This window comes from Felis catus, chromosome C1 (genome assembly GCF_018350175.1).
Source record: "Felis catus isolate Fca126 chromosome C1, F.catus_Fca126_mat1.0, whole genome shotgun sequence".
Classification (NCBI taxonomy): Eukaryota; Metazoa; Chordata; class Mammalia; order Carnivora; family Felidae; genus Felis; species Felis catus.
In genome coordinates this window covers 158267497-158282921 of record NC_058375.1, presented here as the reverse complement: position 1 = coordinate 158282921, position 15425 = coordinate 158267497, and positions in this window count along the sequence as shown.

Genomic DNA, 15425 nt, shown 5'->3' with positions numbered 1-15425 from the left:
CAACAGAATATGGCAAAGGTGATGGGATGTAAAAGTGATGGTATATCATTCCCATGATTATGTGGTTATGTAAGACTTGGTTTTAGTTGATGGGAGCTAGACTCTCTTGCTTGCCTTGAAGAAGCCAGCTGGTATGATATGGCCTTGAGGGACAGCAGCTTCAATCATATAAATGCAAGGAAAGGGAATTTACCAACAACCTAATGAGCTTGGAAGCAGATCTTTCCCTAGTAAAACTTCTGATCAGGCCTTTGCTCCAGAAAGGGTCTGGATTGCAGCCTGGCGTGACTATAAGCAGAAAACCTGGAGAAGCCATGCTTGGAGTTCTGATCTATAGAAACAGGTTATAAATGTCTGTTGTTTTAAGCTGCTGAATTGGTGGTAATTTGTTACGTGGAACAATAGAGAACTAATACAGGTTGTGGAATCAAGGGTGGTGCTACTCTAACAAATAGCAGAGGCTAAGACCAGCAAAATTCTGTTAGGAAGCAGGCTGATTACTCACTTGCAAATATATGCTACCTTTCATGAAAAGGCAAGGATAGAAGTTTTGAACTGGAATATCTCTGTTTTTCTGTGCCTGCCTGGCCCAGCATTTTGTGATGGGAGTGTTGGGGACAGACACCTGGTCTCTTTAGTTTCCCAGGTCTGCCAAGAGGAATTGTGCTTCAATGAACTGTACTTAATGGATTATACACAGGAGCATCATTCGCATCACATATAGATGATTTAGATGATGAGATCATGGGTTTTAAGCTGAGGGTGTAATAGTCTGAGAAAGGAACCTTGGGAGGGAGCAGTTTTTTTTTTCTTTTGGGAGGAGCATGAATTGTTGAGTGCCAGAGGGCAGACTGTAAGCAGAATTCTAAATGGCCCCTAAGATACCTGTCCTCCTTCTATGCATACCTTATCTAATCCCCTTCCCTTGAGCATGGAAGAATCTATGAATATGATAGGATATCAGCCCTGTGATGAAATTACGTTATATGGCAAAGATGAGATTTTTGCAGATATTTAATGTCCCTTGAATTCATCAAAAATGGAGACTCTCCGTGGTGGGCCTGACCTTATCAGATGAGCCCTTAAAGGAGATACTCTTTTCTGCTGGTTATGATGAAATGGTAGCCAAGTTTGTGAGAAAACCACACAGCTAGGAGCTGAGGGCAGCCTCTAGGAGATGAGAGCCAGCGAGAAAACAAATTCCAGCCATTGAACCACGAAGAACTGAATTCTGCCAACAGCCTGAATGAGCCTGGAAGAGAACCCCAAGCCTCAGATGGGATCTTAGTGAGATGATTCAGTCATCTCACTGACACCTCGATTTTAGGTGACACCCTAAGCAATGAAGTCAGCCCAGACTCCTGACTCACGGAAACTGTGAGACAAATAAATTTGTATTGTTTTAAATTTCTAAGATTGTGTAACTTATTGTAAAGCAATATTAAATTGATACACTGACATCAATAGGACTTTCATAATGAAGACTGAAATGAAGACCTACTTTTCAATGTGCTTATAACTGGAGATTCATATTCTTTGTTTCCCAGACTTTCTTTTCCTCCTGTCTTTGTAAGGAAAGTTTTTTATGTGTATATATTTTTACTTTTTAAATAAATTGTACCAAAGTATAATTTACATTAAAAATGCATCTATTTTATTTAGGTGTGCTCTTTGATGAATTTTGACAAGTATATGCATCGATGTAATCACTCCCATAATGAAGCTATGGAACATTTCTGTCACCCCAAAAAGTTTCCTTGTGCCCTTTTGCAGTCAACTCCAGGTCCTAGGACATCACTTGTTTGCTTTCTTTTACTGTAGATTGTTTTCTTTTTCATTATTTTACTGTGGTAAAGTAATTATAAAATTTGCCATACGTATACTAATTTTGAATGGTCTAGAATTTTATATAAATGGCATAATAAATTATATGTACTATATAAGAGTACTATATATACTTTTCCTGTATCTGGTTTCATTTATTTGGCATAATGTTTTTTTTTTCTTTTTCAAGTTTTTATTTAAATTCCAGTTTGTTAACATACAGTGTAATATTAGTTTCAGGTGTAGAGTTTAGTGGTTCATCATATGCAACACCCAGTATTTGGCATAATGTTTTGAAGTTCATCCATATTGTTACATGTATCAATAGTCTGTTCCTTTCTAGTGCTGTTTAATATCACATTTTTTATTTATTTAAATTTTTTTAATGTTTTATTTATTTTTAAGACAGAGAGAGACAGAGCACGAGTGGGGATGGGATAGAGAGAGAGGGAGACACAGAATCTGAAGCAGGCTCCAGGCTCTGAGCTGTCAGCACAGAGCCCAATGTGGGGCTCGAACTCATGAACTGTGAGATCATGACCTGAGCTGAAGTCGGACACTTAACCAATTGAGCCACCCAGGTGCCCCTAATATCACATTTTTTAGATATGTTGCACTTTGTTTTGCCTTTGGACATGTGGGTCCTTTTCAGTTTTTGTCATTAACAAAATTGCCAAGAACATTCATGCACAAGCCTTTTTGTGGATGTAAGTTTTCATTTCTTTTGGGTAAATATACCTAGGAGTGGATTTTCTGGGTTATATGATAGTTGTATGTTTAACTTTTTAAAAAACTGCTGTTTTCCAGAACAGTTATGTCACTTTACATTGCCACTAACAATGTATCTCTGTTACTTGTCAATCTTTTTAACTTTAGCCATTCTAGTGGGTATATAGCATCTCATTGTGGTTTTAACTTGTATTTCTGTAATGACTAATAGTATTGAGCATCTTTTCATGTGCTTACCAGCCACTTGTAAATATTTCTTGTAAACTGTTTGTCATTTCACAGTTTTTAATGTGGTTGTTTGTTTTCTTATAACTGAATTTTGTAAGAGTAAAGTCCTTTGTTACGTAAGTATGTTGTGAATATTTTCTCTCAGTCTCTGGCTTGCCTTTTCATTTCTTAATGTTACCTTTCAAAGAACAGAAGTTTTTAGTTTTTAATGTTAATGAGATTTAATTGATGACTTTTTTCTTTTCTATTTTATGGTTTTTTGTGTCCTGTCTGAGAAATCTTTCCTAGCCCAAGATCACAAAGATTTTTTTCTGTTTTCTTCTAGAAGTCTTATAGTTTTGGATTTTCATTTAAGTTTATGGTCTGGTTTAGGTTAATTTTTATATCTAGTGTGAGGAAAAGTTCCCTAGGAGGTTCCTTTATTTTGTACATGGATATTCAGTTGTTCTAGCACCATTTGTTGAACTACTCTTGCCTGCTCATGTCTTTCAAGAACACCTATTTTAATATAAAGTTGCATGTCAGTTATACTTCTTAAAAAAAAAAAGCGTACCTGTTGAAATTTATATCTAAAAGCAAAGTTAAGGGCTTGAGGGGGGAAATGGCTGATGACCTTAGAGCCTAGTGCAAGCCAATGCATAGCTTGGGTAGCAAAGAAGCAGAGTAAAGTCAAAACAAGAATAAAAATTAGTCATTACCTTTATGTCACTGAGTCATTGCTTCTTCTCTCTACTCCACTCATCTCCTTTTTAAAATGATCACTTTTATTAATGTTCAGAGTTCATGGATAATGATAATCTTTCCTTCAAAGTGTCAGCTTCTACTTTTTATATGTGTTCATAATATGTTGGATACCCCAGTGCTTGGTATTCTTCCTGCCAAGAAGATACATCTTACTAGGAAGACATTCAGTAAGCCAAAGTATATTTTATAATCTTAATATTTATTTATTTATTAAAAAATTTTTTTTAAGTTTAGTTTCAGAGAGAATGAGCATGAGTAGGCTAGGGGCAGAGAGGGAGAGAATGAGGGAGAGAGAGAGGGAGAGACTCCATACTGTCAGCACAGAGCCTGATGTGACACTCAAACTCACTAACTGTAAGATCAGGACCTGAGCCGAGATCAAGAGTCAGATGTTTAACCAACTGAGCCACCCAGGCTCATAACCTTAATATTTAAAAAATCTAAGATCTAGAATTTATATAACATAAAATATGCATTAGTGCAAATATTTTACTCTGTTCAATTAGATGTCAATCAATATTGATTGAAATATATTTCTATCTTAAAATTATTGCACTTAGAAACAACTTTTAAAGTGCAACTACTAGAGAATGGCTACTTAACAAAAAGACTTCAGAGAAAGAAGTAATTATATTTGTGCTTTTCCAAGTGTTTGATCCGTTTCTTAACTCTGAAATATGCCTTAGCTTCTATGTGAAGACAGTCATTAAATACATGTCACAAGTTCCTGAGTAGCATTTATTACAGGCTGTTTTTTAACATTAATTAATGAGCTAATTAATATTTGAGAGAGAGGGAGAGCATGTGCGAGCAAGTGAGGGGCAGAGAGAGAGAGAGAAAGAGACAGAGAAAGAGAATCCCAAGCAGACTCTATGCTGTCAGTGTGGAGCCTGATGTTGGGCTCAGTCCCACAACTGTGAGATCATGACCTAAGCTGGAATCAAGAGTCAGACACATAATTGACTGAGCCACCCAGGCACCCCTACAAGCTGTTTTAAAATGTAAAAGAGCTACTAGATGGTTTTAACGTTACTATAAAAATTTTTATTTTGAATTAATCTGTACACTGAAAAAGTTAAATTTATGTAATCCTTTGTTCTTTTGCTGAACAAAGATTTTCTTACTGTAAAGAAGTTGTGGGGGTACCTGGGTGGCTCAGTCGGTTAAGTGGCCGACTTCAGCTCAGGTCATGATCTCGCGGTCCATGAGTTCGAGCCCCGCGTCGGGCTCTGTGCTGACAGCTCAGAGCCTGGAGCCTGCTTCAGTTTCTGTGTCTCCCTCTCTCTGACCTTCCCCGTTCATGCTCTGTCTCTCTGTCTCAAAAATAAATAAACGTTAAAAAAAAAAAGTTTTAATAAAACGTTAAAAGTTGTGGAATCCATTTAAGGATTTTAAGCTTATGCAAAATAAAATGAAACATTATGGTTTATTTTCAAAGTCTTCTATGAGATGTATTCCTGGACATCATAGAGGATGCATTAAGAAATGATGTTTCCTTATATTACTGAAAAGGAATGTACTGCTTAGCACCTGGGTGAAACACAAAAATTCTCTATTTGTGAATATTCATCAGCAATTAATATATGTTGTTAAGAACAGTGTGCTATGCTTAAAAACTTGTTCATTTTTTTGATGTACCACATCCAAAGTAGATGTATTTCTTGATCAGGTAGGTTGAGTTGAGTTTAGTGTAAAAGGCTGGCAGTAGATTATGCAGAGGAGGTGAATCTCAGCCTTAATGGGGACAGGAAGGGGTAGGGTAGGGAAGAGAGGAAAGCTATGGACTCCTCACCTCATGTCTTCTTATGTAGTTTTCTTGGTAATAGCTATAGCCCCTCTGTTTGGATGCTACTAGTAATAGGAAGTATCAGGCCCCTTCTCTTCCCAATGTTAACAGCCTCATTGACCTCCAGTCTGGTCAAACTGGAAACAAACCAATGACTCCGAAGTGAATCACCCTAGTTCCAGTCATCATACTTCAATGTGTTTTCCCTAAGCTGTAAAAGGATGCATTCTCTTTATCATTATCATTATCAAGCCAGATTACCCCAGAATTCTAGCATTACATCTCACTATTTACCAATGGCCAGGAATTCTGAACTATTGAACTGATTCCCACTGTATACCTGTGCTTTTCTTTCTGCCATTCCCTGCCTGGGCACACCATCCTCCCCAATCTAAACCTATCATATATCAAGTTATACTCCAAAATTAATATTTATATTACCACAACCTCCACTAAATACTGGGCAAGCCACTATATATTGACCATTGTTGCCAAAATGATAGACGTTTCTGTGGCAGCCACCTTTCCAAAACTAAGTATAGTCATTTATATCCATACTGTCGTGCAAGTGTATTACACACATTGCAAGGCCTTGACCTAAGTTGATAAACATCATAACCCCTGCGTATCTTCTGTATAAAAAAGAACAAGGAAAATGTCTATAATTATTTATATTTCAATATTAATCATTTTTATAAAACATTTTACAAACATTTTTAACTCACACCTCCAAGTAGATTTACTGTGCTGCCCAAAGTTATTTTAATAGCATGCCATTAATAGTACATAGTAACGCAGTTAGAAGGTTATTATTTTATTTTACAATATGATTTGTACACTCAAATTGAGCTTCAATGCTCAATGAGCTGATAAAATAGCAATTCCTCACAGCATTAAGCATAAACATTATGAATGGAATGGGTTTCATCGTTATTGTTCTTTCATGTAAATCCAAAACACAAAAACAATCTGATGACGTTGGAGCCATTTACAGTACATTAACCATCAGGTTAATTTTAAAGATTAAAGGGGTTACAGCAAGAAGAAAAATGTTATTGCCTGTTTCTTAGAATTTCTGTTATCTGCTGATTGTAACATAACTAGTAAAGCTTAGAAAATCCATTTTGTAAGCTATAATATTATCTGTACTAATAAAGTAAACAGTATAAAAAATGCTTTCCAGAAGACTGTCAGCTTACATAGCTTTAGGATACATTGTGAGGGGAGAGGGAGAATAGAGGGAGAGGAAAAGGGAGAAGCCTGGAGGGAGGCTGAAGTAGAAATTGCAATTTCAACATAATAGCAGAAAGTCATTCGAATGGCCTGGATATTTAACCCTGGATTTTAAGTTATCTGTAGAATTGTGATGTAAACCCTATTCATCTCACAAAACTTTACAACACAAAGGCTTTGTGTGAGTATTTCTCCCTAGGTAGATATCAGAAAGTGATGCCAAATTCCATGGCTCAGAACAGGGCCAGGGGGTTTTGTGAAGAAGGGGCCATCCATAATATTAACCAGTTAATTCAGAGGGAGTCAGAGGTTGGAGCTGTAGGTAACTATGAGAAGATAAGCCCTCTGAGATAACACAGACACCTTGGGGATATTACTGGATATTGTATAGAATGTGGAGTGGATGTTTCAGCCAACCTTATTATTATTATTTTTTAATGTTTATTTATTTTGAGAGAGAGAGAGAGAGAGGGGCAGAGAGAGAGAGAGAGGGAGAGAGAATCCCAAGCAGGCTCCTCACGGTCAATGCAGAGCCTGTCGCAGGGCTCAATCTCAAGAACCTGAGCCAAAATCTCATGACCTGGGCCAAAATCAAGAGTCACTTAACCAACTGAGCCACTCAGGCGCAGATATACATATATACTCACACATACATATCCATAAACTGTGGTAAGTGTGTAAAGAAATAAAAGGAATTTTTTACATATTTTTAAAATTAAATTTCTTTATATATATTATATAATTCTGTGATGTAGGTATCAAATGATCAGGGGGTAGATAATATCAACATGACTTATTACTGATAATGCCAACCTTGATCACTTGATTAAAGTGGTGTCTGTACTAGGTTTCTCTACAGGAAAGTTACTATTTTCTCTTTCCATGCTCTGTTGTTTGGAAATAAGCCACTAAGTCCTGCCCATATTTAGGGGAGGAGAATTAGGCTCCATATCCTAGAGGGGGAAATATCTACATTTATTATTTGGAATTCTGTAAGAAAGATGTGCCCGTTTCTTCCATGTTATTTATTTATTCAGTCATTTATTTATGTCAGTATGAACTCATAAGTATTTAACTTATTCTCTGGGTTATAATCCAATACTATAGTTATTTATTTTGTTGCTTAAATTCAAATGCTTTTTAACTCACTCACTCGCTCACTCACTCACTCTAAAGGCATATGTGAAAGAGGAGCAGACATAATAGGATTCTATTTATGTTTTTGGCTTCTTACTCATTCCTCTCTGAGTCACTGTTTTTTAATGTCAGCCTTCTGAAGAAATGAGAGTCAGGTGGATGATGAACAGTGTATGTGGCACAGTTGAAGCTCAGGGGAGGTGGCATTGGGTAAGTGCCTGGAGCTCTATATGCACCTCACCAGCCCACACCAGACACCTATGACAGACAATACCAGTGACTTTTTGACTCTTCAATACTGTCCATTCCTAATCGAGAGTCCCAGAAACAACTTAACCAGGTTCCCAGAGTAAACTGGGACTAGTTTATAAAAGTTTCCTCTCTCAAGGACTGGACCCAAGTAACCAACCAGTGAGCTATCTGATTTTAGCAGTTTGGATGAAAGTGAAAAAATAAACTGAATTGACTAAAAAAGAATCTGCAAGTTTTGTCAAAAAATACCACGTTTCTTTAATTAGATTAATTATAATCTCTATTATAAAGAATTTTTAAAAAGAAACAAATTTTATCATTTGATCACCTCAGGCCGTGTTTAATTTTTAGATCGCCAAATGATTATATATATATTTTTTGAGCTGCAAATACAAGTTTTTCTTAGGTTAAAAAAAAAAAAGGCCTTTCAGTATCTCATTTTTTCAAGTGCATTTTTTAATTGTTTTTCAAAACTATATTTGTAACTGAATCCAGATATAAGAATGTATTTCAGACAGCAACTGAATTCACAATTAGGAGCTTTAAATATAGTGGCTATAGTAGTTATTTCATCATGCCATTGAGCAATGTTAATATTAAAATTAAAAATTAAATTAGAAATTTTATAAATTAAGTGGAATTTTATAAATCAAGTTCAAAATGAGCTTCTACAAAAATGAATTGCTATAATTTAAAAAACTTAAAGTAATGGGTTTTAAATTATTGAGCATTGCTATATTTTATATATCCTTACTTATCATTTTAGGGTTGGAGGACAACCATAAAATTATCTTAGGGAAGATGGAAATAGAGCATAATAAAAAGGGGATAGGAAGGATGAAATATATAGGCAAAATTTAGAATTCCTAAATATTGCACCTAATTTTACCTACTCCAACAGAGGTAGCTTTACTGTGACTTTGGTCACTTTGAGTCTGATCCCCACCCCCCATCCCCCATGTATATATCTAAGTAAATAAATTTAAAAATTAAATGTAATAAGTGTATTTTAAATTAAAAGGTTAAAAAATGCTGCAGCAATTGTTGTAAAATTTTATCACACATTTGTATGGCCTCTGGGTTCTGTAAGAAGCTGGTCTTGAATTTTCCCACTTAGCTTTTAGGACCAGGTTTGATAATAAATAATGAGTGTCCAAAAATGAATATGTGCCAAATAGGCTATACAGTTTAGAATTTTTATTTAATGTTTATTTAATTTTGAGAGAGAGAGAGAGAGAGAGAGAGAGAGAGAGAGAGAGAGAAGGAGTGAGGAGGGGCAGAGGAGAGGGTGGCACAGAAACTAAACCAGGATCCAGGCTCTGAGATGTCAGCACAGAGCGGATGTGGGACTTGAACCCACCAACAGAACCCACCAACTGTGAGATCACGACCTGAACCCAAGTCAGATGCTCAACTAACTGAGGCATCCAGGCGCCCCAGGCATCTGACTCTTGATTTTGGGCCAGGTCATGATTTTACGGATCGTGGGTTCAAGCCCTGTGCTGGCAGCGGGAGCCTGCTTGGGGTTCTCTCTCTCTCCCTCTCTCTCTGCCCCTCCCTCCTTAAAGTAAATGAATAAACTAAAACAAACAAGCAAACGAAAAGAACACCTATCTTAAATAAAAACATGTTCTCCTTGGGGTGACTGGGTGGCTGAGTTGGTTGAGTTTCCAAGTTTGGCTCAGGTCATGATCTCGCGGTTCATGAATTCGAGCCTCGCATCAGGCTTATTGCTGTCAATGTAGAGCCGTCTTCGGGTCCTCTGTTCCCCTGTCTCTCTGCCCCATCCTCGCTTGCACTCTCTCTCTCTCTCAAAAATATGTAAACATTAAAAAAAATGCAAATAAATCCCCCATGTTCTCTTCGCGGGTTTTTATCGACTCTGATAAAGTTGTTTTGCTCAGGGAATGATAAGGAATAATTTGAACCTATTTAACAAGCTGCTCTATTTACATAACCATAGACTCTAGGAAATGTGACCAGAAGCTTCACTGTGATAAGGAGGTGAAAATCACAGGATTCCTTCTATCACTGTTTCCTACTTTCCCCCTGGTAAAGTCACAGTCATTCTTAGAGTAATGCAAAAGTGGCAGTAATAACGCTGAGGTTTTGACCCATGGGCCAATTTCACATTTGGCTCAGAACCAAGGCGGAAGCTGGAATATGATTTTTTATTATTTATTTATTTTTTAAATGTTTTATTTATTGTTGAGAGAGTGCAAGCAGGGGAGTGGCAGAGAGAGGGGACAGAGGATCTGAAGTGGGCCTGTGCTGGGGTGCCTGGGTGGCTCAGTTGGTTAAGTGTACACTCTTGATTTCAGCTTAGGTCATGATCTCACAGTCTGTGAGTTTGGGCCCTGTGTCGGGCTCTGCGCTGACAGCATGGAGCCTGCTAGGGATTCTCTCTCACTCTCTCTCTGTCTCTCTGCCCCTACCCCACTCATGCTCTCTCTCTCTCTCTCTCTCTCAGAATAAATAAACATAAAAAACATAAATAAAATGAAGTGGGCCCATGCTGACAGCAGCAAGTCAGATGCAGGGCTCAAATTTGCCGAAGTCAGAGACTCAACTGATTGAACCACCTAGGTCCCCCTGGACTATGATTTAAAAAAAATTTTGTGTAATTTCTTTATTTTATTTGAGAGAGAGAGAGAGAGAGAGAGAGAGAGAGAGAGAGAGAGAGAGAGTATGTGTGTGTGCAAGTGGGTGAGAGTGGCAGAGAGAGAGAGAAAATGTTAAGCACCGGGCTTAATCCCACGACTCTGGGATCATGACCTGAGCCGGAGAGTCGGATGCTCAACTGAGTCACCCAGGTGCCCCAAGGAAGCTGGAATATGATTAACTGAGGCCTTAGCCACTATCTTTTATTATTTATTTATTTATTTATTTATTTGGATTGCTCATATCTTAAAAATTTAGCTAAATCATCACCTCCACCTGAAGGCTTCCCAACCCCCACCTCTGTTCCCCTCTTTGAATTCAAGGCTCCTTCTCTGTTCTTCCTTTCCAGGTGAGCACTAACCATAATATATTGAAATTATGTGTTTCCACACTAGATGGTTAGCTTCACAAGGATCATTTTTTGAATCCTGAGTACCTAGCACAGTGCCAGCCACTTAGCTGATGCTTTATAAATGTCTGTTATGGAGTGAAGATGATTCCGTATTCGTTCTCATCAGCCCAATCAACTTATGAGATGTTCTGGTTTTGCTTGGTAATTTCCATTTGATTTCCAACTTTCTATGACAACAAGAAAGGAAGTACACTGCTTTATAGTTAAATCACAAATTTTCATCATGTTGTATATTTATATATGACCCTATGCTAAGTAACATAATTCTAGCTTACAGTATTAAGGGAGAAGGCAACAGAATTGAACATACAAATATAATTTTTAAACAATCTATACTCATTACCAGAACTAAGATTCTAGTAGTTTATAGTCAACCTCTTCCTTCAGCTCATCTCTGGACTTGAGTAAGTATCAGGGTCATTTTAGTTGAGACTGTAAGAATTCTCACTATTTCATGCTCACTTAGAAGGCCCGTCCTAAAGGCTTGGGTTGGGATGGCCTGAGATAATATGTAGATCATGGGGCATATAAAAACTTAAAAGCCACTTGGTAGTGGAGAAATCTCTAGGGAGACCTGAAAATATAGGTAGCCATCCTCCAGAACAGCTGAAACTGACACAGGACCAAAGGACATGTGACTACAAACCGAGCACTGCTTCTAAAACAGTTCTAAAACAGCGACTCATAAGGTGAGAGCCTTTGAAATTCCTGATGTCCAGGCTGCACCCTGGACCAATGGAATCAGCATCTCTGTGGGCATAGCCCATTAATCTTCATGTGATTACAATGTATAACCAAGTTCGAGAATTCCTTCAGTAAAGAGAGATGCGCTAGGCATGTACAGAATAATGAAACAGGTTTCAAATGGTTCTCCCGATTGTAGATATTGGATTGTTAACGAGCTTCTACTTAGATGATCCACCCCACAGCAGAAATCAGGTTTCAAACAGTGGGACTTATTTATTTATTGACTATTAATTCTTCTCTAGAATTATTCCGGAGAGGTAAGCAGATAATTATACAGATAAAGAGATAATACATTTTGTTAAGAAAACTTAAAATTCAGGGTGCCTGACTGGCTCAGTTGGTAGAGCATATGATGCTTGAGTTCAGGCCCCACACTGGGCATAGAGATTACTTAATAAAAAATTAAGGGGTGTCTGGGTGGTTCAGTCAGTTAAGCTTCCAACTCTTTGTTCCGGCTCAGGTCATGATTTCATGGTTCATGGGTTCGAGCCCTGCATCAGGCTCTGTGTTGATAGTGTGAAGCCTGCCTGGGATTCTCTGTCTCCTTCTCTCTCTCTCCCTCCCCCATTCATGCTGTCTCTGTCTTTCTCAAAAATAAATAAATAAACTTAGAAAAAAATTAAAATTCAAGTTTTCCCTCTTTATGTTTTTTAGGGAATAGCTTTTTTTTTTTTTTTTTTTTTTTTCCTGAGTGCCTTCCTTCTCCCGGAAATCTAAGCAGACTTGTAGGACTAAAGGACCTAGTCCTCTTAAAATAAAGACAATTGCTGTCAAAGCCAGTAATGGTAGCCCACTGTTGCCATAAATCATCTTAATTGTCCCCTTGCTTTGGGATGTGGGCAGGACAACACCTTCCTGGTCATTAGTTCATGTTATCACTTCATTGGCCTGGTTTTGCTTCTCTTTTCTTGAAAGTGACACTGAAGTCTTATTATCCTACTTCTACAGTGTTGGAAAGAGGCACCCGCTCTCACACCTTTTTCCTGCATCCTTATGATGTATAGTATTGCAATGCAGACCAGAGCTGTGGTATCTGCGTAGAGTGTGTGGGCAAATAAGATGCAGCAGACACGGTCTGGAGTGTCAGCAGGATGTCATCACTGATGTGCTCACTGCACTGGGCTTGCATGTGGACAGAGAGGCCACATTCTGCAGCACTGTCAGTTCAGGTCAGGACACAGACCTCCTAACCCTGCAAAAATATAAGCATGGGTAAGCATGGAGGGGCATGGGTTTTCACCAATGTCAAGAACTTTAAATCCAGGCAAATCTGGATTCTAATAATAGTAATAGTTAATACTTTTATAGGGCTTTTCATTTGCCAGGCACTGTTCTAAGTGCTTTAGATACTTATTTGAACCGTACAGCCTCTCCATAGGGTAAATATTGTTAGTATCCCTTCCTTATAGGGGCCACCTCAAGCACAGAGAGGTAAAGGAACTTGCTAAAGGTCACACAGGTAGTGTGCTATAGAATTCAAGATTTGAACCCAGAAAGCGTGGCTCCTGATCCTGTGCTTTTATCCATTACTAAACACTTCCATGTGTCAGGCATGTAACCTCCCTTGGGCAAGTTACTGAATCTCACTGAGTCTCCTTTCTCATTCTTAAAGTATTTATCTCACAGAATCGGTGGGAGGAAAATAGCTAGCACAATGCCAAGCACGGTTTTCTCTCTGTGAATGTTATTCTCCACCACCAGGCGGGTGATAGTTGGCTCATTCTATGCTATGGGCGAGGACTGGGTGGGGGACTCTTGTATTTATTGATTAATTAAAAGAGGCTTAAGGTTAGTTTGTTTTTGTCTCCTACTTCAGAATATAGGATAATAAATATAATTCTTGTGCCCAAACAGACCACATTCTCAGACCATAGTGAAAAAATAATGATTTCAGAAGATGACTAATTTCAGCTGCTTTTGTCCTAAGTAAAACCAACTTCACTTCAATTTGGATGTATTGTTTAGCCAAGAAATCCACCCAAAGGCTTTCATGATGTATATCACATATTGGGCACTACTCTAAAAGCACTTTACTGGAAGCAGAAATCTACTCAAACTATAGTAGTTGGAGTAGAGATGACATAAGAATTGCTTTTTTTTTTTTTTTTTGCCATTTACAAACCGTTTATAGGACTCCATTTATATGAAATGTCCAGTATAAGCAAACCCACCAAGACAGAAAGTAGACGAGTGGTTGCCAGAGCCTGAGGAAAGGGTGGGGGTGACAGCTACTGGGTGTGCAGTTTTCTTTTGAGGTAACAAAAATGTGGAATTAGATAATGGTGATGATTGTACAACTCTGAATTTGCTAAAAACTACTACTTGTATACTTTTTCCACTGTGCAAAAAAGCATATATAAATGACCAATAAACATCTGAGAAGAAGCTCAATCTTGTTAATCATTGGAGAAATACACAACTACAATGAGACTCCTACCAGAATGGCTAGAATTAAAAGTTAACAATGCCAAGTTTCTGATAAAGATTTGAAGCAACTTTAATTTTCATAGGCTTCTGGTAGGAATGTAAAATGACACAAACACTTTGATAAACAGATTGAAATCAGCTAACACAGCTGAAAATACAAATACCTTATGGATCAGCAACTTCAGTTTAGATACATATTTAAAGGAAACACATGCATCTGTATACTAAGAGACATACACAGGACTTTTCCTAGCAGCATTATTTATAATAGTCTTAAACTGAAAACAACCAATATCCATTGATTTATAAATGGATAAATAGCGATATATTCATAAAATGGAATACTATCCATTTATGACAAAGAAAACTACAATCAAGAGCAGCAACATGATGTATTCACATATGTTGAATATTGCACAAAAATTTATAATGAATATAATTATATCATTGAAATAGGCAAAACTAAGCTATAGTATAATTTATAGTTCACTGGAGATAAAAGTATAAAGAAAAGCAAGGAAGCCATAACTATAAAAGTCAGGATTATGGTTACATTTATCAGAGAGAGAAGAGATTATAAGCTCCAGAGGGCAGCCAGGAGCCTTCTAGAATGCTGGCAACATTTTCTTTCTTGGCCTGAGGGAAGATTACATGAAGGTTTACTCTATGGTAATTTATTAATTATTACAATTATGTTTTAATGCATTTGCAGTAGGCATGTTATACTTCATAAAGAAAATGTTAAAGAGACAACGAGGCATCATGGGAGTTCAAGAATAGCAATTGTGGGGAAAAAAATAGCAGTGTGACTCTGTTGCTGAAAAGCCAACCAGTCTGTTACTGTTCCCCCTGTATTACCACTAGTACTTTGTCTATAAAGTAAAAGGCTGGTTGACAGATGGCTCTAAGTCCTCCTTTAAATGTTTTTTTTCTTTCTTTTTAATTTAATTTTTTTTTTTAATTTACATCCAAATTAGTTAGCATACAGTGTATCAATGATTTCAGGAGTAGATTCCTTAGTGCCCCCTACCCATTTAGCCCATCCCCCTTCCCACATCTCCTCCAGTAACCCTCAGTTTGTTCTCTATATTTATGAGTCGCTTCTGTTTTGTCCCCTCCCTGTATTTATATTATTTTTGTTTCCCTTCCCTTATGTCCATCTGTTTTGTCTCTTAAAGTCCTCATATGAGTGAAGTCATGTGATATTTGTCTTTCTGTGACTGACTAATTTCACTTAGCATAATA